General features: G+C 52.2%; 1 protein-coding gene across 12 annotated transcripts in view; it reads right to left on the reverse strand.

The window, feature by feature from the left end:
- The window catches only part of Sema4d (semaphorin 4D), a 107,369-nt gene that overhangs the window by 39,119 nt on the left and 52,663 nt on the right, over window positions 1–15,587 (reverse strand). For 10 of the 12 annotated variants that reach the window (XM_040755968.1, XM_040755969.1, XM_040755964.1 and 7 more), the window contains one exon: window positions 7,662–7,725. The exons of the other annotated variants lie outside the window; for them this stretch is intronic. The gene's annotated coding sequence lies outside the window, so the exon portion shown is untranslated. The remainder of the gene's footprint in view (window positions 1–7,661; window positions 7,726–15,587) is intronic. 12 annotated transcript variants of the gene reach the window in all.

Raw genomic sequence — 15,587 nt, forward strand, 5'->3', positions numbered from 1 at the left:
GCCTGAGGCCCAGCACACACCAGGACCCCCGTCTCTGAGCCTGCTGACCCTGACCCCCAGAGCCCAGCGCTCTGACGCACCAGCTGCCCTGCTGCACAGGAAGGCCTCACTTTTGAGAGTGACCAACAGGAGATGAACGAGCACAACAGTCCCCAGATGTGGACTCAGTGCTGGCACAGCATCTGCCCCCTGCCAGGCCTCCCTGCCTCCCACGGAGGGTGGGGTCAGCCTCTCCTGCATCTCTCTCCAGTATGTCCTGTCCTCAAGTGCAGCCTGACAGGCTGGCCGGCCTCTGTCCCAATACGTTTAGAAGCTTCCTAAAGCCAGGATAGCCTGAACCCCTCCTTCCTGCAAGGGGTGGAATATTCTAGGCCAGTGCAGCTGATCTTTTCCTAAAGTGACTGTTGCTAGCTCAAAAGCAGTTGCGGGTGACCCGTAAAGGGTGACTCCCGACAGGGAGTGGCGTCACAGGACCGGCCCCAGCCCTACCTTACAGATTCACAGCCGCCCAGCACCAAGGAGCGACTCCTACCCTCATCCAATGGAAGGAAGGGAAGAACGGAGGCCGTGGATGGGAAACGGACAGTGGTGACCCAGACAATTACAAACTCTGGGTTCTGCTCGGCAAGTCGACAGGCCATCCCGCCTGGCAAGAGCCCATTCCCCTGCCACAGTGTGGAATGGAGATGTGGGTTGCTGGGGTCCAAACTATGGGAATCCTAAAGCCAGGGTCAAATTCCCTGCAATGCTGAGTGTCCACATTGCTGATAAAAGGGCTGAAAGCCAGGACAGCAACGCCACCCTGACCTCGTGCAGCCTCTGGGCACAGAGCTTCGGCAGATGCCTGAGGTCTAAGCCCACAAGGCCCTGTGCTTTGCAGAAACTGGAGATGGCCAGAGCAAGGGGGCTGTGACAGGCAGGAAGCCCTCTGATGTGTAAGCACACATTTCTAGCTGTGAGGATCAGGTGGCACAGGACAATGCTTTTCCCTCCTCAGAGCTCTCCTGATGAAGCAGATGATGGTGACAACAGATGAGGTTGACAGCAGTCAAGGGCATGCATGCCACTCTGTCCACCTCAAAATGTTTACAAGGACATTCCTTCAGGGCTGGGCATCTCCTTTGTTGGAGTGTTTGCCCATAACGACACAGCCCTGAGTCCACTCCCCAGCGCTTCCCAGCGCGGCGATGCACGGGGGGGGGGGGGGGGGGGGCAGAAGGGAAGTCCAGGACCACCTTAGTTACACAGTGTGAAGCCAGGCTGGGCTACATTAAAACCAGGACTGAAATAAAATTAAAAATACAAACGGAAAGAAGAAAGGGGGGAAGGCAGTTCTGAAAACAAAAGGTGGAGGTGCAGGCCTTGAATCATAGGCAGAGGCAGGGGGATCTCTGAGTTCACTGCCAGTTTAGTCTACATAGTGAGTTCCAGGCCAGCCAGAGCTATAAGCGGAAACCCTGTCTCAAATAGACAGACAAACACACAAACACAGGGGTACCAGATATGGTGGCACAGGACTTTAATCCCAGGTCTCTGTCTACACAGTGAGTTCCAGGACTGCCAAGGTTACACAGTGAGGCTCTAGCTCAGAATTTAATTAATTAACTAAGTGCTCAGTGGCAGGGTACTTGCTTAAGTTTGTATACAATCCTGGAAACGGGGGTTGGGGGAGGGACGACGAGACACAAAGAAGGAATGTGCCCGCCTGTGAACTGTGACACACAGATCCTATGCACAGCCCAGAACAAGGGGCCAACGGAAGGGCTTTGGCCCATACCAGACCCGACACAGTGTCCTCAACCTGGGAGCCGAGGGACACACATGCCGCTTGTTAGGACGCTCCACCCCAACAAAAAAGGCAGTGCACAGACACCGCAAAGAGACAGACCCATCTAGCTGGGAAACACATAAATGTACACATTGGACAGGATGATGAAGGGTCTTCCTGAAGCTCACCTTCAGCAGCAGCAGCAGCAGTACAGGGGTTCAAAACCCCAACCTCCTCCTTCCCAGAGCTGTGAGTGTCACAGGACACACACATCCCCAGGATGAAACCTTCCCCTCCCCTCCCCTCCCCTCCCCTCAGCAAGACACAATGGATGGGAGACCCAGGAAGGCACTGGCCACTAGAAACACGCTCACACCACCTCCAGCCCATTCACTGGAAAAGTATGGACACCCAACCTGCAAGCCTCTCTTGGAGACACCTTCTTCCCCATCCATCTACCCCTCCCCAAGCTCAGCAGCCTTCCCCCTACTTCCTCCCAGCCTGACCACCCCCTTCCCCATCCATCTACCCCTCCCCAAGCTCAGCAGCCTTCCCCCCACTTCCTCCCAGCCTGACCACCCCCTTCCCCATCCATCTACCCTTCCCCAAGCTCAGCAGCCTTCTCCCCCACCCTACCCCTGGCCTTCCTCCCAGCCTGACCACCTCCCTGCCTCTGTGGCTTCCAGCTTCATTCTAGGTGACAGGATCCTGAGCTTTCCTAGGTGGGCAGAACACCCAGTTCAACACATTTCTGAGCTTCCCTGGTTCTAGCCAAAGACATGTAAGTGGAAATTACTAGAAGCAATCCCACGAGATTGGCCAACAATAGCGTTTGGATCCTAAGCTCGTCTTCATGTTGCTACCTGGAACTCAGAGTTGATGTCTGGAGGTCTAACAGACATTCTATGAACCTAAGAATAAGGATCTCATTCTATGATCTGCAAAGTGGGAAGTCTCGGAGGCTGGATCCTAAGACGCTGCTGCACCTGCATTCTCCTGCAGTCAAAGAATGAATTATTACCAGACACATTCAAAATGGAGCACTTAGAGTCCCAGGGAAGAGACTGGTCTGTAGTGGAAATGTAATCAATATGCTGCCATGGCCCGGTGTGCAACCTCAGTCACCAAAGGAGTGTGTGTGTGTGTGTGTGTGTGCGCGCGCGTGTGTGTGATAACACACTGTGGGGTACAGAGGTGCAAGAAAAGGGGCAGAGAACAGGAGCCTCAGCTTGTACCCCAACACAGTGCCTGGAATGGGAAAGCCAGGACACACGCTAAGACAAATTTTAAGGAAAATACCAAGTGGCTGAAACAATGGAAACTCCTCACTGCCCCCAGGTAGTTAGTCAGACTGGCCAGGGCTGCCCTTGGATATAAGCTTTATAAAAATCCACCAGCTAGGGCTGGAGAGATGGCTCAGCAGTTAAGAGCACTGTCAGCACCCACATGGCAGCTCTCAGCCATCTAAACTCCAGTTCCAGGGGACCCAACACTGTCTTCCCGTCTTCTGTGGCAGCCAGCAGCAACTTCCTCTGCCAACCTTGACTAGCTGAAAAGACAGTGTTGGGGGGAGGGAGCTCACCGGGGCCCTCCAACATCTCCACCCTGGCTGACCCTGACACTGCTTATAGAAGCACAGAGCATGCTCAGCAAAGCCATGCCCACTACAGTCGCAGCCCCTACCCTGCAGACCCAACGCAGAGCACAGTTATTTCGCAGGCAGACACTAGAGGGCAATAGCCTTGCCTAGACCCTGCTGCTCTTAAAAACAAGCCCCAGGGATCCCAGTGGTCTGGAGCAGAGAAGGAAGGGGAGGAGGAGGGCTGCTGGGTTTGATTTTTTTTTCCTTTTTTCTCTATGCTACTCACTGGTGTAATTTAAAACTCACTTTAAACAAAGCGCCTGCCACTCCCACACAGACAGGCTGCCACAGTGCCTTCCAGGAACAGCTCCACAATCATCCTTGAATGCCAAGTTCAGGACCTTGCTCTCTGTGTTTAAATTTAAACAAATGGATGCAACACCTTTCCCTCAGGGGAAGCTGGGGCCTCCCACTGACAGCTGAGGCCCTCCTGTTGTCTGCAGTGACTATGAATTGTTACTCTCCTGCTTTCAGAAGAGGGCCTGGCTTGCCATTAAAGGCAGGGTCACGAAGACCCCATTTACCATGCTGAGAGGGAGTACTTGCCTACTGGAAACCCAGGAGAAAGAGCTGCAGTCCCTCCCTCCAGCCTGCCTGAGCTGCCGGAGGGCAACTCTCCACCTCCAGGGAACCCCAGAAATCTCAGCAAGGGCTGCAATGGAAAACAGGAACAACCTTCAGACAGGGCCAGGTCAAAGAGGGGTACATACCCAGCTCAAGCCTGAGGTCGCTAATGACCTTGAAAGCATTGTGTGTGCATGTTCGTGCCTAAGTGCATGCACTGTGCATGTGAGCCTGTGTAAATCATGTCAACCAAGGACATATGTTTACCCATGTATACACTCACATACATGACCGCACCTGCAAATGCCAAGTTAAATGTGTATCTCTGTATGTAACATGCACATAAATGCATGCATATACATTTGCACACAAATCTGTATGTGCAGATGTGCGCAAACATGTATGTCTATATGTCTGTATGTGCATGCGTCTACAGATATGCACCTAGGTGTGTGCATGCATTCCTGTGTGTGTGTGTGTGTGTGTGTGTGTGTGTGTGTGTGTGTGTGTGTGTGTACTGCATCTTAGACTTAAGGCTTCTTCCTGGGACCTGGTACTGGAGACAGATCACAGAGGAGATACCACTAGGTGCTCTCATGGGAGCAAGATGCTACACAGACTTTTAAGCATCCTCCTGGGCACCCCACAAAACACAACAGGGGATCTTGAATGACTGTGGTAAGGCAGACTGTCCTGGCCGGAAGCCTGCTCTGTCTACTTCCTATCTGCTCATTTGCTCAGACGTGAAGATGAAACTCTGGCTACTCAGGACAGAGGATTACCTAGCTGCACCTTCCCTCCCAGCTGGGTGTGGCCTTCCAACCACTCCCTGCCAGCCAGTAGCCAGGCACCCCACCCCCACAATGCTGGTACCTCAGAGACGCTGATGTTACTAGTCTGAACACTCAATTATAGAGGACCTGTCCCTTGAGAGTTCCAGAAGGGGTCCAGGAGCTCCTGAGTGGCTGCCAGACACAAAGCTGTTGTCCCAGCTCTGGTGTCCCCAGGCCCCAGAGCATATCCCCAGAGCCAAGGTCTCCAGCTCTACTGTAGTAACACTGGCAAGGCACAGTTAGTGGGAGCGCTGGGCATCACCATCTAGGTCAGCACTCAACCTCAATCCATAGGGGCAGCAAGATTCAGACAGTGCCTCAAATGGGCTCTTATCCCAGCTCATGCCCCAAGCCTGAGCACTAGGTGGGTGGGTGCTGTGCTGGATGGGAAGCCAGCATGCAAGGCAGGACACAGGGAGTGACGGCCACAGTGCCTACTGGACAGCGGTAGTGACAGGGTATGCCCTAAGGAGGCAGGTAGAGCCAGGAATGGAGTGGGACTCTATGGGGAGACCAGTGACCATTTGCAGAGACCCAGGCAAATGCATGCTATTGGTATGATGTGGCTTAAACTTCAGGTAGAACCTAACAACACCATCTCTTTCTACCGGCTTTGTGGCATGGAGGGTGGCATTCTGTCACCTCCTGGGGCCCCACCGGCTTTCATTTGAAGAAATACAAGCCTGGCCTCGCAATGGCTCTTACTATCCCCCAGGGCTCCAGGTTACTGGTCCTGGATCCCAGAGACAGTGCAGGTCTATACTGAGAGTGGTGGCCAGCCCCAGACATCAGGTCCTGGGAAGCCTTCAGCTGCTACCACAAATGTTACCGTGACACCATAAATTCCTGTGTGGAGTCCCCAGTGCCAGAGTGACTGGTGATGGGAGGCAGGTGAGGCCTTTTCAAGGATGACCCTCCTAAGATGCCCACAGGAAAGCACGATGGGCAGTCAGGAGAGAGCTGTCACCAGACATTGATCTGCAGTGGCTCATTTCTGGGCTGCAGCCAGCAGAACTGAGACAGTTGTACCGCTTACAACTGAGAGCCAATTAATATCAAAACCCAGGTTGGGGAGGCCAGTAGCAGATACACTAGCAGACAGTACTTACTCAGGAGGTCATGGACAGTGGTGCTTTAGTCCCCAAAGAGAGAAAGGACATTCCCGTTAGAGATGTTACAGAGCACCTCATTTGCATTTTTAATGTTTCTTTCTTATAAAAGAAACATTAAGAATGCAAATTTTCTAGCTGCACAAATGATACCATGGTGCCCAACTCCTCTGTAAAATCAAATACCACACAGTGTCCCTGAGTCTCCACCAGCCGGTGTTGCTGATGTTGGAGGACAAAGAATATCAGGATGGGAGAGAACAGAAATTAAGCCATGGCACACTCCATTCCCTGGTGGCTTTGGGAGGCAGCACTGTAATCAGTGAGGACAGAAACTCACTACATTGTTTGGACTGCAGAAACAGCTATGGGCTCCTTGACTGGAGCAGGCCAGCGGGGGCACGCAGGAATACACTGCACAGTCAGAGACCAGGGCGGGTGTGGTGTGTCTGGGCCATATTGTTGTATACCTCCACTGCCCTCGGAGGAAGGTGATGTGATGGCCCATACTGCTGAGAGGAAGTGTCGGTCTGCACTCAGAGACAGACACTTTCCTCTGGGGCTGGTACTTGGGGGTGGGGGGAACCAGGGCTCTTACTATTTAATGTACCACCTGGTGCATGAAATTGCCTGTACTTTTAAATTCCTCATATCTAAGGAACCTGAGAAACATTTCAGAGACCAACAAAATCCAAAGACACGTGATCAAAAGGAGGAAGAGGAAGAAGGAAGAGAAGCAGCAGTAGCAACAAATAATGGTCGGACCCCAGTGCCAACTTAGAATTCATAGGACGAGCTCTCAGGCCAGTGAGGTGACTCAGTTAAGGCGCTTGCCATGCAAGCCTGACGACCCAAGTTCGATCGCTGGTACCCGGGGTGGAGAGAGAGAACCAATTTTGAAAGTTATCCTCTGACCTCCACTGGCAAGCCATGGCATGCATGCGACGTGCCTGGACACACATAAGTAAGGTCCCTGCCCCAATGTACCCAGATATCTGTGGTGTGTGTGTGTGTGTGTGTGTGTGTGTGTGTGTGTGTGTGTACAATGGCCTCCTCACTTCCAGTGAGGGCCTCCCTCCCCACCACAGTCCTGCCAGGCCGTCTCTGTGGGGGAAGCAAAGCCGCTGCTGTGTCATTGTGCACCAAGGATGAGGGATGATGGACTTTACACATTATTCTGTTTTTTTCTCTTAAGCTCTGTCCAATTAAAATGTACCACAAATCCTGGGTAGAGTGCCCTCTTCTGGTGCTGTGCCTTGCCATGGCAGAAAGGTAAAGGCCAGTATGGATGCTGTGGCCCACACCATGTTGAGAGGAAGTCCTGGTCAACATACAAAGACACAACTGACACAGGACACACACTCACAATCACACACACACAGGCAAGCATAGTCATGTGGGAGATACAGGCACACAGACAATCTCAAACACACACAGGGCCATGGACACATGTCGTTCCTACGCTCCTGAAGAGAAGGAAAACACACATGGGAGCGCAGGGCCATCATGCCATTAGCAGCCACAACCCAGAAGGGATGGGAGTTGGAGGAGAACATGGAGAAAGGGAAGGGAAGGCCATCCAGGGGCATCAGTGTCTCACATCAAAACCCATGCTGCCCCGAGGGATGGCAGCTATGTCTCAATCTTGGCTACAAGGTACCCAACAGTCCATTAGATCTGATGGAGGCTTCTAGAAGGTATCAGTTGCTAACCTGGGCATACAAATTGTACACAAAATGATTTACCTGTACCGTGGTTCTCTGGAGTCGTTCTTGGCACTTACAGAAAGGAATCTTCAGGAAGACTGCTCTGGAAGTAATGAGAAACCAAGAGTCAAGCCCCTGGGTCCTCCAACCTCATGCTCAGCCTGGCTTCCAGACACTGAACACACATTCCTGCTTAAACTTATGGCCCCAGGCAATGACCTTTCTACCCAGGACCTAGGCGGCTTGTACACTGCAAAGGAAGTGAGGTGCTGGGTAGCCACAAAGGGGAAATACAGTGTGAGCCGCTGGCACTGGCCTCACCACACACCACTTCTCTTTTCTTTCTTTTTCCTTCTCAAAAAAGAAAGAGAAAGAAAGAAAAGAAAGAAGGAAGCAAGGACAGAAGGAAAGAAAGAAGGAAAGAGAGAAAGAAAGAAGAAAAGAAAGAAGGAAAGAAAGAAAACCCTATCGGAGAGATGGCTCAGAGATTTAGAGCACTGACTACTCTTCCAGATGACCTGGGTTCAATTCCCAGCAACCACATGGAAGTTTACAACTGTCTGTGGCCCAAGTGCCAGGGGATCCGACACCCTCACACAGACGTATAAGCAAGCAACCCACCAATGCACATGAAATAAAAATGTATAAATATAAAAACAATTGATTTTGGTCGTGCTGTTGCTATGCTGCCCAGACTAACTTCAAACGTATGCTCTTCCTGCCCCAGCCTCCCCCAGCTGAGATCTGAGGTGCATGTCACCACATGCAGGCACCACTGCCACTTGTGACTCACATGAGCCACGTAAGCACATACTGTCCTGAGACAGAGAGCAGAGTCCATACATTGGAAAAACAGTCGCCAGGCTCAGTTAGAAAGCTTGTCTAGCAGCCGGGCGGTGGTGGCGCACGCCTTTAATCCCAGCACTCTGGAGGCAGAGGCAGGCGGATCTCTGTGAGTTCGAGGCCGGGCTGGACCGATAGCCTCCAAAACAACACAGAGAAACCCTGTCTCGTAAAAACCAAAAAAAAAAAAAAAAAGAAAAAAAAGAAAGCTTGTCTAGCATGCAGATGGCCCCGGGTTCTATCCCTAGCTCTGTACAGACAGTATGAACTGGGCATGGTGGTGCAAGCCCGTAACCCCAACACCAGGAGACAGAGGCTGGACGGTCAGGAATTCAAGATCCACCTGGGCTGCAGAGTGAATTCAAGGCCAGCCTGGACTACATGACAGAGATCCACGCTCAAAAACAAAACAAGTATAACCCTTATTCTTTTCAGATTTTTTAAAACTCCAGTTACCACTTTTTATTTAGTTTATGTGTGTATGTATGGGCACACTCTCACACAGCATGTATGGAAGTTCAAGAACAACTTGTAGGAGTTGGTTCTCTCCTCAGATCCAATGCAGGTAACTGAGGAGGGAAGCAAACACCAGCTGAGACATCTCATCCACCCTAATTTCAGATTTGTATCCTTTTCGTCTTCCTAAGGAAACCAAGGGGGAAAAAACAGACAACATATTCGCAAGAATTAAATGGTGCTCACCCCTGTCTTGTTTGGTTGGTTTTAGGGAGTGCTGGGACAGAACCCAGAGAACGGCTCCCACTAGCCATCCACCTCAGAGCCAACCTCAGCCCCTCTTACCTTTCACGGTAGTTTTAAAGCTACACAGAAACATGGCCACTGTGGACTGGGACCAGCCTTCCCTAGGATGTCCACTAACAGCAGGGACAGAGCCCTCCAGGAGACTCCCTGAGCCCAGTGACTCCATGCCACCAGAGCCAGAGGGACAACCCACACGCTGTGGACAGCTGGAGGCTGGCTGTGGGAGGGACCTGCAGGGTTCAGGGGCAGGCCAGGCTGAGCCTAGCCCACACAGACCCTAGCTTGTTGAGTCCTAGGCCACCTAAGTCACTCCCGGTGGGATTCTGCAAATGATACTGGGTGACTCACTCAAATGGTCTCTCCTGTCACAGGGGTAGTGAGAGGGTCCTAGGGTCAGGACAGGAAACAAGTCAGGGGGACAAAGGAAGGGATTTGCAATATGAGAGAGGTTTAGAGGCCGACGTGAAGGCCTAGATATGTTTTTTTCATACACTATATTCTGAAAAGGCCTAGAACTATGAAGTGGAAAGACTCTCCTCTGGGAGGCATTCTACATGCTTGCCACTTCGTGCATGAAGGAGCAGCCAGGGCTGCTTGCTCCATACGGCCTGACCAGACCTCGTCACCTCTGTGGCAGGGCAAGGATGACAGTGTGTCCTGGGTCATTAGAGTTTTCTGTGTTCCTCTCACACTGGCCTCTGACAGTTGCACTCGCTGCCTGTACCCATTTCTTGCCCACCAAGGTTCCCATGACCCTGCCCAGGCTCTGACCCCAGTCAGACCCAAATTCAAGTCACAACCTGCTTGTGGCTACTGCAGCAGTTCAGACCCCAGCTCCAGCGTGTGTTCACCATGTACTCAGACCGTTTCCTTCTGCTTCCTCAACACGAAACCACACGAGATATAATTAGTTCTCTCACCCCAGCCAGCCTACCACGATATCCCCCTGCCTGGGCACACGAAAGCACTCTTAACCTCCTCAACAGAGCACCTGCTGGCGGCTGGCAGGATGAGGGGAGAGGAGAGAAAGGCTTCCCATGTTCAGAAGGAAAAGGCTGGCTGCTTTTCTCTCCTCTCTAGGGCAGTAGCTGGGGTGGCCCCACATTCCCAGGAGAAGTAATGGGATCAGGTCACAACAACCAGCTCAGAGTCTGGCTCCTTCACGCTGGTCTTAGGAAGTCACTGGGTCTCTCTAGGCCCGTTTCTCCCTTCAGACATGAGCTGACAAATAACAGTTGCCTCGGACGATCACTGCCTCACCTGTGGTTTGAGGATGTGAGGTCAGCCTATTGTGAGGAATTTAATCCTGAGCACGGCACCCATTGAAGACCCAGCTGGTGAGCATTAACTGGGTGGCGCTCTTACCGGTGAAATGCAGCCTGTCACAAAGGCCTCCCTGAGATGTCTCGGCAACACAAAAAGAGCAGAGAGGAGCTGCATCTGCTTTAAGAGTGCCTGAAGCATGTTAAGGGTCAGGGCGGAAGGAAGCTGTATCAGTTCAGATGCTGGAATGCTTGCCTAGCACGTGTGAAGTTTAAGGCTATACCCAGCACTGTTTGCAACTGGGTTTGGTGGTGGGTGCATGGCTATAATCCTAGCTGTGGAGGCAAAGGCAAGCAGATTAGAAGTTCAAGGATATCCTTAGCTTCATAGCAAGTTCAAGTACATGGGACCCTGTCTAAGCTCTCTTCCCATTCGTAACAACGGTTTTGAGCCACTTCGTTCTGTAATGATCATAGATCTGGGCGGCGTACTTTCCCATTCGTAACAACGGTTTTGAGCCACTTCGTTCTGCAATGATCATAGATCTGGGCGGCGTATCTTAAACTCCAGGACGCCCACTACTCTCAGTGGCAAGCACAGGCTAGGTAGAGCCCAGTAAGGTGTTAAATAGAGCAGAACCCCCAGATCTCTGGCCTTGTCCAGGGCTGTGGGCTGTGGGGCTCCTCCTGGCTCTGCTGTTGGTTCTCAGCCCCATTCCATGCATAGGTGATGGATGGACACACATGGGATGAGAGGACGGGGCCATGGCCAACTGGGATTTATTTTCTTAGTCCTCAAACCACTAAATGATGTCCTAGCAAACTGCTTTCATCTCCAGCAATTCCTCAGAGATGGAAATGACAAGATCAGGCCAGCTTGACAAGGGTCATAATCAAGATTCACTAGACAGAGGGAGCTGGGTCAGTGGGCGGTTATCTCCTGACTCCTTCCTAGGGATGAGGCACACCCGAGGGAGGGGCTGCCATAACCCCCAGCAAGTTCAAGCTCTCTGAGTTTGATCAGGGTCTCCAGTCTAACTGTCCACTGTCACACCATGTGTCAGTCACCTTGACCAACTGAGGATCCCTGCCTCCCTCCAGAGACCCCCAAACCATACCTCATACTTCACACTTCACTGCATCTTAAGGTTTTATTAACTTTTTGTCTTGTCTTGAGCTGGGTTTTTACTGTGTCATCCGGCCTGGGCTCAAAGTCCTAAACACAAAGCCATCCTCCTTCCTGCCTCGGCCTCAGGACAGAGCATGTCTCCTCCTCCTCCTCCTCCTCCTCCTCCTCCTCCTCCTCCTCCTCCTCCTCCTCCTCCTCCTCCTCCTCCTCCTCTTTCTGTTTTTGTTTGTTTTGCTTTTTGAGACAGGCTTTCTCTGTGTAACCCTGGCTCTCTTGGAACTCCCTCTGTAGACCAAGCTAGCCTCAAATTCAGAGATCTGCCTACCTCTGCCTCTCTAATGCTGGGTTAAATGCCTGTGCCGCCTTGCCCAGTTCAATGTTTCTGCTTCTTAACCACAGTGGCAAAGCAGCCAACATTTTATTGACACTCAGCACACGGCGCTGTGGATGAGCAGACAGATCACCAGAGTGTTAGCGGTGAGACAAGGCAACCTCGTGCACGGCATGAGGAAGAGGAAAGTGTTGCGAAGTCCTGGAGTGCTTTTCTCGAGACGAGGGCGCCAGGGATCCCAAGGCAGTTATGGTGCAACTGTCAGTCATGTTTACAGCCAAGATCTCTAGTCTCCAGATACCAAATGGCCCTCAGGCAAGATGTAACAGGCTGTCGAGAAGACTCAGCAAGTAAGGGTGCCTGAGTCAAGTCCTCTGACACATGTGAAGCTTGTACATGCATGTGCATGGTACGCGCACACGCATGCGCATGCACACGTGCACACACACACACAAGAACACTACATGGAAGAACACTCTAGAGGCTTGTAGGGGTGAGCCCACAAAACTCTTCACGCCCATAAGGGCGGAGATAGGGCAATTCAGCACAGGTGAGGATAAAAGGAAGTGAAAGAGAAAAGGAAGCTCTCTTCTCCTCAGGAAGCCTGCCACGCTTTCTGTCCCCTCAGCTTGTATGTAAATACATATATTCCATATTGCATTGACCTCCCGCTCAGCAGGTGTCAGAACTGGAGAGGAAGCCTACGCCTTCAAAAAGGAGGGCCCTCCACCTGCCCAGCCAGGCGCGCACCACGCCGCGGCCGGGCCAAAAAAACGCCAGCCCTCCAGGTTCACTATGATCCACAGATTACGAAAGATCCTCAAGCTTACTTTATCCAGTCTCTCGAGCCACTCACAGGAGTTATTCCTTCTTGACTTCCTCTAGACCTGTGGTTCTCAGGTTCAGAACAGCTGCTCTAGCGAACCACAAGCATCAAGAAACAACTTTAAGTAAGGCCATGGCCTGCATTTGTCACAGACATGAAGTCAGTGGAGATGGAAAACGATCTAGAAAGATGGCCCCATCAGAACTGCGCTCACGGTGCCCCTGAGGCGGCCAGCAGGACCGAGGAACTGATCTTGCAGTAGGAAATGGAGCCAGGAGGGACTCCCTATCGTTAGACGCATAAATCAGAGATGGCTCTGCACACCCCAAGCAGAAAAGCAGGACCCAAGCCTCACTGTCCCTCTAACGAGAGCCCCTCTACTCCTGGCAGCCTAGATCCCCGTACAGGGTCCCAGGGCCTGGAACTCTGGGTTGAATTTTAGACCCTGGCCCTGCATACCTCTAGTCTGGTGAGGCAGCCAGGAATGTCAGAGCAGGTGACAGATCTCTGTTCTGTGCTGTGTCCGTGCCCAGATGATTCAGACTGTGAAGCTTGGTGGGCCACTCACAGGGAGCATGGGGGAGCTGGGGAGTTACTGGCACCAGACACCAACGCACCCTCGTCTTCCGGCAGCACAGCTGTTACAGGGTGGTGTGGCCCACTGCTGCATCTCTCTGGGGCACAGGAAGGCGATGGGCTCAGCCCTAAGTATGGGAAAAGAACGCTGGGCAGATATGCAGAGCTGCCTCGCGCCAAGTCTGGCGCATCAAACCTCAGAAATCCCAGCAGCTAGAAAAGCCAAGGTTCTAGAACATTCTTTCACCAAGATAAGTTAGGCCGCATATACAGATGACAGGAGGCCCTGGAGCTTCATCCCTGCCTCAAGACAATGATTTATCCCTAACTGAGCTCAGTGACCACTCCGGAGGCCCAGAACATTCCAGGTGCTTCCACGCCAATGACTGGGATGAGACATCAAGGAAGCCTCCTCACATGTATCCACCAGGCCCATTCCATCTTCTTCCTGTGTCCGTAGGCAGAAGAATGCAGGTGGCAGAGAACGTAAGGCCCCAAATGCAGACCAGAGGCAGCTGTGCAAGAGGGAGGGGCTCTACTCTTGGAACCACAAGGGGCTCCCAGTGTGACAGAGCTGTCAGGCATCCATGTGGCTAAGGGCACAGAAAGTCGGGGCTCAGGGAGAAAGATCAGGGGGCAAAGCGCTTGCCTTGCAAGTCTGAGGAGTCCGAAGAGCCCATGTGAAAAAACTGCACGTGGAGGTCCAACGGAAGCAGACCCTAGGTATGGGCTCAGGCTCTCACACTTGCACAACCATGCATGCATCCTTAAGTGTGCCTACACACATGTGAGCACGCACTCATGCAAATACACATGCAGAAAAGCACTGGGTCTGTCCTTACTCCTTACGCTACTCATGGGTGTTCACTATATTCACATTATCAACCCCAAGGAGACGAGGCGCGAGTGGGGATGGGCAGGTTCCACACAGTGAATTTTCCATAGGTAGCTCGATCGTTGCAGGCTTGCCTGTCTCAAGGCAAAACAGAACTGAGCTCTACAAATGAAAGGTGGGAAAAATCACAAGCTGCGGGCTGGCCAGCCTTCCGGGAGGGGGAGGGGGTGACACAAGGTTCAGGGAATATATTGTTCAGTCACGGGAAGGGGATTTCAGCACAGGGAGTGAGTGCATCACAAAATTTCGCAAGGAGAGGAAGTTTGTTTTTTTTTTTAAGCAACATTGCCCCAACCAGCAAGCCCTTGGCCTGTGCCATCCCTCGAGTCCAAGGGGAATGCCAGCTTGGAGATATTTATCTCCAAGTGGCTTCTAAGCAAAAATTATCCTCCTAACATATGCTTGCCCATCAGGAAGGGCTAAGTAAGTAATAACAGCAGGGTGTGCGACGCAGGCAGCACAAGCCAGGCATGTCGGCGGTTCTCAGCAAGTAGGAACGCAATACAGTGTTAAAGACAAAGCAGCAGGAGAGCACTTAAGTCAGGGCTACTGGCTACAACCACAGTCCCAAGGATGGAGCCCGGAGCCTGGGACAGGCAGCTCCACACAAACACACATCTGGAGGGCGCGGCAGCTCCTGCCTCCGAGGGTCCCACACGGGTAGTGCCTAGGCTGACCTGGATGTTGTCACCTGAATTCAATGATGGAAGGTAGGATTTCAGGGGTCTTTTAGGCACGCTCTTTGCACTCTTCTGGGGTCTTCTACATATGTGGCTGGGGTCTTCTGCCAGCACTGGCCCGTGTGCACTGCTTCTAACCACAGACGTTCTCCACCTCTGCATCCTCTCTCCTGACACGTCTTGCCTCGGTTTCCCCACCAGGCATTCCTGACACCTTTAGAGAGACAGCCTCACCCAAACTGAGATCGGCGCCCTCCGAACGCCAAAGTCCCGGTGCACACTCAGGTGTACCTCCAGAGACTTACCACCATCTTCACAGCTACGCTGCTCAGCCCTGACCTGTTCCATCATCTGCACACTGTGCTCTGCGGTCCGCTATCTCCCTCCACACCCACACTCTGAGCCAGAGCCACAGTTAGACTACTTGCAACAGCTGCAACTGGGCCCTGCTTAGCGTCCTTTACCTGGTACAGAGCCAGCCTCCAAAGGGGTCTGAGTTGCAGTGAGGTTATTGAAATAGAGTATTGGTGGAAATTTGATTCATCTTCTGAGCCACATGTGGTCCAGGATTAGCGATGAATGTGGCCCAATAAAAATCCATAAGCTCCCTAGCACTTGGGAGGCAGAGACAGGAAAATCTATGTGAGTTCAAGGTCAGTCT

The sequence above is a fragment of the Mesocricetus auratus genome, unplaced genomic scaffold (genome assembly GCF_017639785.1).
Source record: "Mesocricetus auratus isolate SY011 unplaced genomic scaffold, BCM_Maur_2.0 Super-Scaffold_100013, whole genome shotgun sequence".
Lineage (NCBI taxonomy): Eukaryota > Metazoa > Chordata > Mammalia > Rodentia > Cricetidae > Mesocricetus > Mesocricetus auratus.